At 36.7% G+C, this 13659-nt stretch overlaps 1 protein-coding gene across 2 annotated transcripts in view; it reads left to right on the forward strand.

Moving 5' to 3' along the window:
• The first annotated feature begins 3174 nt into the window (after nt 1-3174).
• LOC113239771 overlaps nt 3175-13659 on the forward strand; it is a 255869-nt gene continuing 245384 nt past the window's right edge. For both annotated transcript variants that reach the window (XR_003311213.1, XM_026476882.1), the window contains exon 1: nt 3175-3254. The gene's annotated coding sequence lies outside the window, so the exon portion shown is untranslated. The remainder of the gene's footprint in view (nt 3255-13659) is intronic.

Here is a 13659-nt window from a genome sequence, read left to right on the forward strand (position 1 = left end):
CCACTTTGGAGTTAAAAATGTTAAATGTGTATTTATATCTACTGAAGAGCTGTGCTTCCTGACACAGGCTTGATAAGCTTATACGAAGTACCATCCATTGTTATTAATGTAAAGTTAATAGTTTTACTGAAATAAACATTTTGTTTATTTATTTTAATGTGCAACAGGCGGCCTTATCGCTATGTAGTAATTTCGTCCAGGCAATCGCAGGATAAAAATTTGGGATATGTAAAAGGGATATGACACCAAGAGACGGGATGAACAAGTCGTGCGCCTGATGGTACGCGACACGCCTATCCATAGCAGTTGCAGTGCCACTGAAGGCTTTAAGTCGTAAAGATCTGAGGGGCTGAAGTTGACAAGTCCTATGAATCTGTAATTTCACGAACACATTTACCTTTCAGTAACGGTCAAACATCGAGTATATGACCAGAAATAGAGACGAAATGTCATTTAATTTGTTTGAAAACTATTCTGCCAAATCATTACGATGACAACTGCGATTCCATTGGCCAGCCCGAATTCGAAACATTTAACGGGTGTCGTCAATTATTTTACATCAAAACGATCAGTCTAACTTGACCTTTGCTATAATGGATGAAAATTGAAAAATTACATATTTAATATTTAATTACCGATGAAATGTCATTCCGTTTGTTTTGTAATTAGATATTTTTCTGTTTTTCCCACACCACTGAATGTAGCATCCCCCATTGTTAGAGATATTATCTTTATTACAATAAATACAGAATATTTTTGAAATATACCGAGACGTAAACACAGGTCAGTTGTTGGCTCTGTAGTATTTCAGCTTTCTAATTTGTGATCTCTGCGCAAACGAGAGATGAGTCGTCAGTGTTGGATGGCCTTTATTTCGCCTTTATTTCTGGTTATATACTCGATGCGGTCAATTTACTGACGGCTTGGCGGCAGAAATAGGTAAGGGTCACCTTACTCGTACGGACAAGGTATTGGAAAAGACTCAGCGGCGAAGAGCCGTCGTGTCGTCGGTAGGAATCGTATACAGAATATACATAAATAAGTTGGGAAACCAGGATATTACCGATAAAATAAAAGTAAAAGGTACCTATAAACCAATTCAATTTTCTTGCCGAGAGCATCTTCAGATCATAAGTAAATACAGCGAAGTCCTCGAATAAATGGATGCGCAGAATTTGAAAGCTGAATGCGTATCTGGTATATTCTGTTTTATAGCTCTGCCGTCTGCCAATTAAAACGCGACTAAAACTTTGACAAAATACTTTTTTGAGATATCATACGAAACCATAACACAGTTTTAGAATGTTGAAATTGTTTAATGATATCTCAGCTATTCATCGTTAGAGTAAGTTCCGATAAATCGAACACATTGACTAATTTTAATCCTTTTTAAAAGAGAATTTAGTGCTATGTCTTTTGCTATTTAGAACGGTTGTTTGACTATTTATCAGTTAGCCGCTAATTAGTTAGTAGACGGCAGAGCTGGAGAATGTTTCCATAATATGTATGTGTGGGTAGTTTTTTGTTTATAGTATGAATAGATCTAACAGCCGCCTGTAAACTAGCCGCTCACGCGATACATGCAGCCGTAGACGCATAACACACCTAGAGGTGCCGGTGATGATTTTATACCGATTTATCGGATATCGAAGTTATAACAGGTAAAAGAACTAATATTAATTGCTATTTCGGTAACTACTCTAGCAAACCATAAAGTTTTTAATGCCTGGGTCTGTCATTAAAAAAAAATAAACTACTTCAAAAATACGTCACGACAATCGTGTATGTTATTGTTTGGGCTGGTGATTTCGGTGTTTATTTATTGAAAACATACCGTAAGTAGCGTTTTTTAAGTTTACCCTGAATATAAATGTTTATAAATTATACTTTAAGGAGTAATTTCCTGGTAAACGTTAGAACCACTCAAACGGAATATATCATATTTATCCAAGTACACCAAAAATTTCATTAGTGCTTTTTAAGTGCAGGATTTGCGGTGTATTACTGCGTTTTATTTGAAATAATTTTGTTGGTAGTACGGAGGGTATTTATTTAGCAATGCAGAATAATAATTTTTATTTATAAAAACTTGTATTTAAACTGAATGCTTTTCTAATTTGCGAAACCAAATAGCCGCCATTTTGCGGTAGGAGGAGCGCATCGCGTGAGCGGAGGGTCGTACCGCGACGGTTAGCACTCACGGAAAAAAGTCGCGCGTAATCGGCCCGGCTTATTATGAGCACCTACCAGTTGACTTCAAAAATGAGCCTAATGATGAAACATTTGATCATCGACTGAAATACTTTTTGTTGGATAATGCGTATTATTCCACTGAAGAATATAGGGACATGGTCTTGTAATATCTGTTGTAATTTTTTTTTTTATGGATTATAGGTATAAATATTATTTTACAGAAATGAATAAATTACATAAACTTTATGCGTACAATCGTTATCTTGCCATAATTATTATTATATTATTTAATATGTCCCTACATTATTTCACATAACTACATTGACTATGTTAAAATTACGTAGTACAAAACTTGTACTGGATATTTGTAATTTTTTGAAATGTAACATTTGTTACTGTTTGTAACGATTATTGTAATACAATATATTGCATATAATAATGTAAAGTTTACAAGATAATAAATAAATCTAAAATCTAGGATTAATTACTCCCGCTGCATTTCCCCGCCCAAGAAAATAGTCCAGACTCAGTACGCTCTGAAAAATTCCAGGTAAAACACGACTTTAGAGACTATTTAAAAAATAGCTTTCCGTACTTATGGACTAGGTATTTAGCATGTATTTAGGCAGCAAAAACATGATATTTCAGTCAAGTTCTTTATTAACTCGAATTATTTTTTGCAGTATTTTGCGCAGTTGCAGTGCCACTCAGAGCTTTGAGTCACAAAGATCTGAGGGGTACTGCCAATACGCCCGTTACCCTGAGACATAAGTTGACAAGTCCCATGTATCTATAATTTCACTTGTACCTTTTCCTTACTTAATGCTGACATTACTGCTTGGCAGGAGAAATAGGTAAGGTGGCAGTACTTCCCTGGACGAACTCTTTCACAAGGAGCTCTACTGCTACTGAAGTTACAAAGTTTTTAAGATCTACTTTGTTTTTTTTTTTCAAAAAAACCAACTTTTCTGGCCCTTTACAGGTCCCATGGTTGCTGCTGATTGACCGTCCTGACAGTACATCCTCCGACTGAAAGCTGTGCCACGGCTGACAACCTAAAAGTAAGTTTTAATATTCGTTAGATATGTAACACGCATACGTATTTTTTCTTTTGGTTCGTCTTCAAAGCAATTTTTAGGCAACGACAGTATCGCTCTGTCGGGTATGCTTTTATTTCTTTGTAAACAAACGAGAAGCGGCATCGATGTGGGGAGGGTAAACTTTTGTTGAACTCTACCTGCATGAAGTTAATTAAGCCAAGATTGCTTCGAAATACGATCACATTGAAAGTACGAAGCTCTTCAATAATTTTCTTACTTCAATATTTGACTATGGAATTTCATTCTGAATAAGCTTATTACGCATTAGGCAAATACTACATATCATTGTACGTATTACGTTAATAATTGAAATAAAGACAAATCTATTTTATTTAAATTATTAACACAATATTTTCCTATTTAAATATAAAACAAGAACTGTCGACTAGAAGCAGTTGATCTCCTTGTGAGAGAGTTCTTCCAGGGAAGTATTGCCAACTTACCTATTTCTGCCGCCAAACAGTTAATGTTAGCAGTACTGTGTTCCAGGTTTGAAGGGCAAGGATGCTAGTGAAATTACTACTAGGCACATGGGACTTGTCAACTTATGTCTCAGAGTGACGGGCTCAGTGGCAGTGCCCCTCAGATCTTTGCGATTTAAAGCTCTGAATGGCACTGCAACTATTATGGACAGGCGTATAGCTTACCATCAGGTGTGCGACTTGTCAGTCCCGTCACTTGATTAAAAAAATGACTAATTTTGTTTATAGAATCTTTAAACCGCTCTACTGAAAAGTTATCACTTTTCAGATGTGGCTTTCCTATACCAATGGTGCGATAATGTGATACCAAATTACTACACCAAGTACTTGGTCTCAAAATAGATAATTCCCCATACTTTGAGTACCAGAGCAACGGAAGTGACGGGACGGACAAGTCGGCGCCTGATGGTAAGCTACACGCCTGTCCATAACAGTCGCAGTGCCACTCAGAGCTATAAAACACAAAGATCTGAGAGGAACTGCCAGTACGCCCGTCACCCTGAGACTTAGGTTAATAAGTCTGCTGTGCCTATAATTTCACCAGCAGCCTTATCCCTCAAAGCCGGAACGTAATAATGCTCACTTTACTCTTTGGCGGCAGAAATAAGTAGGGTAGCAGTACTTCCCTGGACGCACTCTTTCACAAGGAACTCTACTGTTGTACATTATACTTACCGTAGGTATTATTACATTTTTTTTGTATGAAATTACATATCAGTTTCATTGTCGTTTCTGTATTTTTGTGTGATAGATTTACCTTTGAAATTACTAAACTAAATTTGCTCCGATTTGCAACAATACAGACGGTACTTATTTCCAATTTCTCTTCGTACGCCAAGTTTCTTAAACAACCTATGAAATAGGGTTAATGACCTTAAATCGGCTGTAACGGAGGCGTTGAGTCTGACAATTGGATATCGACTTAGTGGCGTTTTACCCTAGTGGTCGGGTGAACGTAAATGATGTAATGCGTATAAATCAAGACAGAAGATTGATTCGGTTAAGGCGGATTAGAATTCTCACGCCGGAAAGGTCACACACCACACAACATCACCACACTTGTCAGGGCCGAATCGGCTTGAGCCAGTTAGAAACGGCCTTATGTCCTTGAAATGATTGAAAGCATTGTCAATCATTGGCAACATTAATTTATTCCACGACAAGAATCATTTATTCCATAGGTAAAATTTTTACACTTGAAAACGTCTTTTTTTAAGCTACTGCTCGTTCATTACACTGACCTCCCTGAGAAGAACGAGCAAGAAACTCTAGATAGATTGATCTTGGTTTTATTTACATTTAATGGATTAAACTAGTTATATCCATACGAATTATTCGTAGTAAAATAATTTTTAAATTAGGAGACCCTTTCAAAAAGTGGGGCACCTCTCATTTTAACCTACGTATAAGTAACTAGTAATAAGACTGAAAAAGAAACGATCATTTCGCTTTCGCTCGGACGATGCCCCTCGACTCATACTGGCAACGAATCCGTTTCCCCGTTTCCCGATCACATCCGAATGGCAGCGCGAGAGCTGGAAGGCCGCGTCGACGGCCAGTCAGATTAATGCGACAAGTGTGGTAAAATATGATATATTCAAGCCGATCCCGTTTCGTTTACTATGGTGCCTCCCTTTATGGTGCTTAAGTCCATTGGAGTGATACGCGACATTGCCGACAATGAGACAAGCAGTCCAACTCTTGCCTGCGCCACGTCTATGCCTATATTTTTCTCGGAACGTAGAGTTGTATGGTTGTCAACAGCTTGTAAATATAGTCAATTGTCATCAACCCATTTATACGTCCCAATGGCCCTCCATTGGGACGTATAAATGGGTTGATGACACATCCGCGTCTCCTCTCCGGCGAGGGTTTAGGCCATAGTCCGCCACGCTGGTCCAATAGGGACTAATTTTCTTGAAACCATTGGTCAATGTTAATTCCACTGAGACCCCACTGAGATTATGTTGCAATTATGACAATGTTTGTAAGGGCGCGTTCCTATTATGTCGTGATGACAGATAGTCGTGCAGTTTCAAGTGTCGTGCCTTGTATATTTAAATGAAGTTGTTCACACTATAGCACAACACGATCAACTGTCGTTCATGACTTTTTGTCGTTACGATGGCAGACTGTCGTGACAATGGGAAGAGCTAACGACAGTCGTCAGACGATAGATAAAACGTCACGATAAAAATGTGACGACAGATAATTGCAACTTCAAAAGATTCTGTCGTGCAAACGACAAAGCGGTTGCCGTGAATCGATAAATTGTCGTTACGATCTAGTGGGAATAGCTAGACACAACAGTCGCAAACGATAGATAAAACTTCACGACATAATGAGAACAAGACATAGTTGCAATGGCAGTTGAGTCTCATTAGAGTATCAGTGGAATGGCAACGGTGTCATTAATTCGTTCAATCACTATCAATATTGCTTTACTAAAACTATAATGAAAATTACTACACATGTCTCAATGTACGGCCTTCGATTCGCCACTGAAAACCAGAATACCAAATAATTGTAATGGCTGTTGAATAGTAACTTAGTGGTTAACAGAATACGAATCGTTCAAAAGCCTACCACTGACATTGTATCGTCCATGGAAGAAAAAAAACAATGTAAATGCCTTAAGCCTTGATTACTATCAGAACCGATGTCGCCAAGACTCACACATTCTTAATTTGAAACACTACAAAATCTTGATATTGATTGATCGTAGTTTCAAATTTAAAAATAATTTCAGTACAGAGTACTAAAAAAACCGACCTCAAAAGTATGTGGAATTACGTCTATTTGCCAAGTTTTATTGAAATATCCCCTAGTTCGCCACTATACAGGACTTGACACAGGAGATAATAAAAATCGGTTCTCACTACTCAAAGTATATTGAGAGAGAGAAACGCCTTGAATTAGAGAATAGCAAAATCAACCATCAAAATAATTGCTCTTTATAATAAAATTTAGGCGCTATTTATAAAAATGAATCTTCAGGCGTGAACAGCCTCCCTTAGAGGTGGATGATTTTCTTCAAAATGAAATGGGCCTACTATGGACGTACCCTCTTTCCAACAAAAAAAGAATCATGAAAATCGGTTCACAAATACCAGAGTTATCGCGGAACATACAAAAAAACATACAGTCGAATTGAGAACCTCCTCCTTTTTTTGAAGTCGATTAAGAAATAACAAATTCTGGATTGTAAATATAATTTAAACTTTACCCTGTTGGCATACCGTTGAAAGTTCAATACCATCAATACCTAGAATCAACCATTAAAATAATATTATATTGAAATTTCAATCAATATGCTGCCATCTAGCGGTTAATTGCTGAACGACGACGAATTGGAGTTATTAATTTTGTTCTCCAAAAAAGAAGCGACCTATTGCAGGGGTGTAAGTTTTTCTTTCCTTACTTGTAACGAAAAAAATATTTCGATAAACAGAAAATTGAACATTTATTAAAATATGACTTTCTGATGATATGAAATACCTTCATGGGTATTATTTTTGGTGCGGTTATCATTTTTGCATTGCAAAACAGCACAATAAGGCAATTTTCTAGGATTTTAGAGAATTTGCACAAAAGAATGCCACAATCATACCATACAAAGCGAAAGTGGCGGACTGTGCTCAGATAGGTCCGATAGGTTCGAAACCTGTAGTTGGCACGCGTCAGACGCTAACTAACCACTTCTACTGTATTTATTGTTCTGTGGTATTGACACACAATTGACATGATTTAAAAATTAGCAGGCTTGGGACCCAGGTTTCATTACGATGTATTCCTTCACCGAAAACTCATGGTAAATTTCTAATTGCCTTTAACCATTTGCGTAATTTTAAATCGTATTTAATAGGTTCATACCCACGTTCATACGAGTGGGGCTTTTTGTTTTTGTTGCCTGTCCATGACAATTGCAGTGTCCTCGGAGCTTTAAATAACAAAGATGTGAGGGCACTGCCACTGCGCCCGTCGTCCTGAGACATAAGTTGACATGTACCATGTGCCTGTAATTTCACCAGCACCCTTACCCTTCAAAACCGGAACACAGTAATGGTGACATTACTGCTTGGCGGCAAAAATAGGTAAGGTGGCAGTTTTTCCCTGGACGAACTCATTCACAAGGAGCTCTCCTGCTACTAAAACTTCCATTATATTAATTAAATTTTTATTGAATTGATATTGATATGATGAAATTACTCCACTAGTTTGTTATAATTATTAATACAAAGATCGAACACTCAGAAAAAACACTCAGAAAAAATTCCTTCGATCCGGTCGGATTCGAACCGACGTCTTCTTGCGTAAATAAGTAGGTACCTACCGTTTTTAATAAAAAAAGGACAATTTTAAAATTTTAATTTCATAAAAACAATTGAATTTCATGGTGATTCAAACATCTTGACATTCAATAAAAACACTTAATTACTGTAAATAGCGACACGCAGCGCCAGGGCTGGTAGCTGTAAAGGTATCTAACTGGGTGACGAAATACTTTCATTAATTTCTCGTAGATGACGCTACGGCTACAAAGTCTTTAAAAACGAGATGCAAAGATCCGACAATAAGCACATAGAAGAATTCGTGAGGTCTGGTGGTTCGTTCCGTGGCTTAGTTGGTATAGCGTCTGGCACGGTATGCAAGAAGACGTCGGTTCGAATCCGACCGGATCGAAGGAATTTTTTCTGAGTGTTTTTTTCTGAGTGTTCGATCTTTGTATTAATAATTATAACTTCCATTATATTGTTTAAGATCTCGAGCATGTCTCCATTATATTGCTATTTTGTTTGTATTCATATAACTGTGTTATACGTGAAGTGGAACACATTCCACGTTAGACGTCACTTCACACATTCCCCACCACATACCACGCATATCGATTTTGCATCGCTACCAAACACTACACTTAACCATTATATACTAACCTATAATAGCTACAGCATACTTTAAAGTATACGGACTGTCATTTTCGATATTGCTTGAAGTAATTATAACGTTAACAGTATTGGAAAGTTATTGTTTGCGTATTTGTGATTGTTGTCGTTCACATAATATGAGGTCTAACAAAACATGCGTTATTTTCTTACGGTACCAAGTGACAGGACAAACAAGTCGGGCGCTTCGTTAACAGTTGCAGTGCCACTCAGAGCTTTAAGTCACAAAAGATCTGAGGGGCACTGCCACTGCACCCGTCACCGTGAGACATAAGTCGATAAGTCCCACGTGCCTGTAATTTCACCAGCACCCGTACCCTGCAAACATAGCATGGCCTTAAAAAACTTAACTTAAATAAAAAGAAAATTTGTCTTTCCTAACGTTATTATTGTCTATGATCATGTTAAAAATAATGTTTTAGCGCACATTTTAAGAATTGGTGAGAAAGTTTTAAGTTTATAAAGTTGTTGGGATGGGTTACCTTATCCAACGTATACCCCATGCGCCCGATATAGTCCCTCCAGATTTTTTATTGTTTTAGTTTTTACTAAATTGTTTGCATGGACACGACTTTGATAACGAAAAAACTAACTTAGTAAAGGCGAATTCTAAAAATTACTCGAAATATGGCAAAAGATTGTAAACCAACATGGCAAATACGTAATATTAGTATATAATGGACGTATAAAATTTACATTTTTTTTAACAAGTGATGGACGAACAAGTCGTGAGCCTGATGGTAAGCTACACGACTGTACATAACAGTTACAGTGCCACTTACAGCGTTAAATCGCAAAGATCTGAGGGGCACCGCCACTGCGCTTTCACCCTGAGACATAAAGTTAACAAGTTCCATGTGCATGTAAATTCATCTAAGCAGGGTTATTTGTAAAATACTTACAATTTTGCATGATTATGTTACTAACATTATAAACAATATCTTTTGTTCCAATACTTTTTCTAATAATAGTTTTCTATTTTCTTACCAGAGTGAGCGATTCGGTCAATATAATAAGGAGGAGTAAGGAGATATGCGATACCTGGTACATTAAGCGACCACTCCATTTTAAAAATATAAACAAATTAATTATAATTATACTATTATTTCTAATGTAAATTCAATTCAATTTAATGTAATTCTTAATTATTTACTTCATTAATAATAATAATATTCCGTTAATAAAATGCAATGGGCACACACACCCACAAATTACACCCAAATGGGTCTGTAATGTAATAAATAATGTTACATTTATTAATGGGTGTATACTTAAATAAGGAAACATTTTATTTTATTTATAATACTTTTTACGAAATGTACCAAATATAAACTTCTAAGTTTTTATTGTAATTTCTGACACTTTTTAGATTTACTTATATTTTTAGCAAACTTTGCCGCGTACTCACTTTCTTAAAATAATTTTGGTGGCAGATGCTTTCTTTTATATAATCCTACAGAGTTATTACCATTAAAAAAAATCTATTTAAATATTTTAATTTTCTGTACGAAAGTAAAATCTGATAAAATATTAAACGTCATGAAATAAAAGTTGTTACTCATGATGTCAGTAGTATAGTTTCGCGATATAGGTATTATTTTACAAAATAACTCTGTATAAAAAGCTCAAGCACAGGCCGTGGGTTCGAATCTGGGCTCGCACCTGTGAGTTTCTGAGAATATTTGCGCGAAATTTAATTTGAAATTCATTCGTTAAAGCAAAACATTGCGATTAAACCTGCACGTTGTAGAATTTTCACAACAATCAGAAAACGTGTAAAGTCTCCCCGAACCCGCATTGAGCAGAGTATGGCCCAAATCCTCGCCTGAGAAGAGACCCTTGCCCAGCAGTGGGACCTATAAAAGGATTGATGATGAAAATATCCCACCCTTAATGTACCCATATAATTATTGTTATTAGTGTGTGCTGTTATTATTATTAGTATTATTATTACAAATTCTTCAATTTGTAATAAGTTTTATATAATTACAGTTTATTTTTGTATACTAAAGAATATTGGAAGAACGGGTCTTGCTGATATATTTCATTTTCAATGATGATGACGCACACACTCGTGGCCCCGAACTAGGGAAACCTTGTTGTTTTAAATTTGTTGTTTGGAACCGGTATGAAAACAAGGCCAAAACTTGTTTTTTTTTTAAACACCTGTACAGTCCGGAAGAAAAATATTTTTGGTTATTTTAAAAAACCGAATTACGTGAACGAATCGAAGACTTTTAATCAGTTATATAACCTACGCTTGATGCAATAAAGTCACATGTGGTCATAAGTCACAAGAGCTTATTATGAAAGTCTCAAAAACAACACGAACCAATTATGTACTTATATGAGAAAGATCAATGGCGAACTCCCACATAAATATTTGTTGACTTAGTTTGTGTGTGTCTATATAAAATTAAAATAAAACAACGCACACACTCATAGTCCCGAACCAGAGAAACCCTGTGTTGCAGGTGCAATGGGCACACACACCCACAAATTACACCCAAACTCACGAGAGAAATAAAGTAAGCCATACAAATATTTCTCCCGGTCCGAGAATCGAACCCAATATTATTTTAGTAACCCATACATGGACCAGTAATTGAATAACGCTGTGCAGTGAAATGCTTACGCCATTAGAGTTGAAATCCTAAGTAAATCATTGCTACATATATACACATACCAGCATAGCATAGCACTTTAGTCCACTGAAGTGTGGGCAGCGCGCAGATAATACATTCGTTTGCTACGTAGCGATCAATACCGTATCTCGATATCGCAATATAGCATTATGTTCATATGATAACGACCACGCCTTCTGAATGATTTATATTACAGGTACTGGTGATTATATTCACACAAAAATGTGGAGCCACGATTTGTAGTGTAAGTACACACATCAAAAGTATATAGTGATCGAGTACGAGTGTCAATTACTGAAAATCAGGTTAAATGCTTTTTAATCGACTCCAAAAAATTAAGAGGTTATACGTCTGGTTGTATGTATGTTTTGTGTATTTCCGATGTCTCCGTTAGTTGTAGATCGATTTTAAAAATTATTTTTATATTTGAAAAGGTGCACTGTCATGGTGGTCCCAATATCACCAAGTCAGAATTTGATGAGGGGATCCTATGGAAATCGAGGAAAATCCTCGAATTTTATAGGCATGTCATAGTTCTCATCGATTTCTCCGTCAATTGTCGACCGATTTTGAAAATTCTTTTTTTGTTTGAAAGGATACACTCTCGCGGTGGTTCCTGATGCCGGGGATGATATTTCGGGTTCGTTTCGGCTACCACAAATTAAAAAAAAAGTTTCCGCAATTAAAAGTCGTCTTTGACACAATACATTTAATCAATAAGTCACCGTCACCACGACAACTAGAAAAAAGTGTAAAATGTACAATGGAGTCCATAATAGTCCCACCCAGAAATCAGAATGTAATGAGGGGATCACGTGGAAACCGAAAAAAAGGCGATAAGCAAACTATTGAGGTCCGTTATTTTTCCAACTTATTTACGTAGATGTGTGAGAGAGGAGATGTGTGAGTGGTAGAGCTCAACGATGCGCCGTCAATTGATTCTTGTTATTTTGGTGTTTAATTAAATTCGAAATTATTTTGGCGTCCCAAACATATTCCAAATTGATCCCATAAATTGCTTACATGTGTTTTTTCACGATTGGTTTTTAATTGGTTTTGTTTGTTATCGAAGTGCAAGTGTAGCTGAGCTACTACAGTACGGTCGGATTTTTTGTTACACCTTATATTTGCCGTCCACCAACGCGGTTAAAAACGCGGTTAAGTGACAAATGGTCAAATATCCGCTTTAAATAGCAAAAGATGCAGCTCAAAATTCTCTTTTAAAAATAGTTAAAATTAGTTAACATGTTCAACTTATCGGAATTTACCCTAATGATGCATAGCTCAAACATTATTATACTGCAGCGCTACGTCTTCCGTGTTGTCAACGATCCTCATGTAACTGAGCATGAGGAGTCGTTACAGCTTCGCAGAGATATAGCGTCTCTTAGCGTATTCTATCGCCTGTACCACGGTGAGTGCTCTGAAGAGTTATTCAACCTTATCCCTTCCTCTCCTTTCCATCAGCGAACCATCCGTGCCGGACTGCGTTGCCACAATTGGACGGTTAGTTCAATACCGTCCCGCACTAAAAAGTTTGGCAATTCGTTTTTATCGCCGAACCATCAAATTGTGGAACCAACTTCCGGCGCATGTATTCCCTCCCCTCTATAACATCGGGTCCTTCAAACGCAGTGTGAAGAAGCATTTGGCCAGACCGGCAAAATGATAGTGACGGAGTGAAGGTATTTGTGTTTTCCATCCGTGACTCTCATCTCTGGACTGTATTCGTACTTTCCATCAGGCGCGGTGCAGTCATTTTGCCGAGTCACAATAAAAAAAAATACAATTCCAATGTTCAATAATCTCAGTACAGAGTACTAAAAAACAGACCTCAAAAGTCATTCATCCCCTAGTAAACCACCCTTATTAGAGGTGGAACATTTTCTTCAAATTTAAATGAGATCCCTACTGAGGTAACCTCTTTCCAACAAAAAATCATCAAAATCGGTTAGGTTAAAAGAAAACACATAGTTGAATTGAGAAGCCGCGTTTTAGTTTGCGGACGGCAGATACTTATAACTGACTGTTAGTGTAGATGTAAGGTTACCCCAATATTTACTTTAATATTTTAAACATTTTAGCGATTAAAAAATTCACCACAGAATTAATGTACACGTTGGAATATAATCGTAAGGGAGACATTGAGGGACACACCCTTATCACTTATTCAGTTAAGAAACGTTCGTAGATCGATAATTGACCTATTCACACTTTGTTATCAATTCGTTCAACTGGCGGTAAAATAATAACGGTAGGATATTGAAAATAATCTCATACTAAAAAACCGACCTCA

This window comes from Hyposmocoma kahamanoa, unplaced genomic scaffold (assembly GCF_003589595.1).
Source record: "Hyposmocoma kahamanoa isolate Upper Pololo Valley unplaced genomic scaffold, ASM358959v1 116, whole genome shotgun sequence".
Taxonomy (NCBI): Eukaryota; Metazoa; Arthropoda; class Insecta; order Lepidoptera; family Cosmopterigidae; genus Hyposmocoma; species Hyposmocoma kahamanoa.